Source organism: Phalaenopsis equestris, unplaced genomic scaffold (assembly GCF_001263595.1).
Source record: "Phalaenopsis equestris unplaced genomic scaffold, ASM126359v1 Scaffold000924, whole genome shotgun sequence".
Classification (NCBI taxonomy): Eukaryota; Viridiplantae; Streptophyta; class Magnoliopsida; order Asparagales; family Orchidaceae; genus Phalaenopsis; species Phalaenopsis equestris.
Window position 1 is genome coordinate 33,317 of NW_018165363.1, and position 1,450 is coordinate 34,766.

Here is a 1,450-nt window from a genome sequence, read left to right on the forward strand (position 1 = left end):
TTTAGTCATAATATGGCGGTCAGTTGTCTGAGGAGAGGGTGTGAGTCAATTTACCAATAAGTTGGACTTCTTGGTGGTCGATATACCTCCAACCTACAGCGTAATCTTTGGTTCCCCACTGCTTAACAATTTCACAGTAGTGGTATCTACATACTATGTGGCAGTGAACTCCTCATGTGATGGAGAAATTATGACAGTGCGTGAGAATATGGAGCAGTCTCGGACATGTTACCTACAACTGGTAGGAAACTTGAAATAATAAGCATTGGATATCCAACATTAACAGGAATGAGGTCTTGAAAACGACAAAACTACCATCGAGATCCTCACCAAGCTCGAAGAACATGGCAAAGTTGTTCTAATTAGAGATACATTTGATGTAGGGCATCGAGATTTGCTGATCTAGACTCTCTACGAGTACAGTGATGTCTTTCCCTGGTCGGCCGCTGAGATGTCGGACATTCCAATAAATGTAAATTTAGTCACCTGACCAGTGAGACAGAAGATCTGATCGTTATCCATGACTTTGGTCGGGCTAATTTGCGAGGAGGTGCAAAATCTCAAGGAGGTGCAAAATCTCAAGGAGGTGGGTGTTGACCTCACTTTTGTGAGGGTCCCTTTTCTTATTGTAAAAGCCTGGGATCGAGCCTTATAGTTTTCTAGTGACCTTCTTAGATGACTAGAAATGAGACTCACCCATATATGAATTCTAACAAATTCTACATTCACTTAAGGTTTCCTAAGGTTAAGCCCAAATCCTCACCCGTTAGTTGAGATGGTTGGAGTTTAGAACATGGAAAGCACAAGCTGAATTCCTAAAGGTAGAAGAAGCCCTAAGCTACCCACGGAGCTCAGAGCCCTCGGAATTACCTCAATGACCCATTGGCTACTTTTGGAATTCTTTTTAGCCTAAGAAAAGCCCATTGGGCAAGAGCCTAGTGACATGCCTAAAATATGTTGCTTTCATTTGCACATTTAATGTCTATTTTTAATGATATTGTACTTTAATGAAAAATATTTTTGATATTTTTTGTTATAAGCACACTAAATGAATTAAATAGAGCGAATAAAATGAAAATGAAGCAACTTGGAGTTAAATGAAGCAAAAAAGACCAATGTTGATATGACACATAAGCATTAGAGATGGTTATCTAGAAGATCTATTGAATTTGGATGAACTCTGTAGATGTGCATGAAAAAAATCTTGTTGGTTTTGAGAGCACTATTTAAAGAGACTTCTGGAGATTCAAAAGAGAAACTTTTGGAGGAGGAAAAGGGAGTCTTTTGTAGATAAGTGGATTCTTCCTAGAGAGGAGAAAGTCTTGGGGGCTTGGAGGAGAAGAGGAGAAGTGAGAGATATCTTCTTCACTATAGATTCTTAGTAAGTTTGGAGTGAATTTTAAGGAGAGTAAGGGATTCAAAGGAACTTGAAGCATTGTCTGGGAAAGAG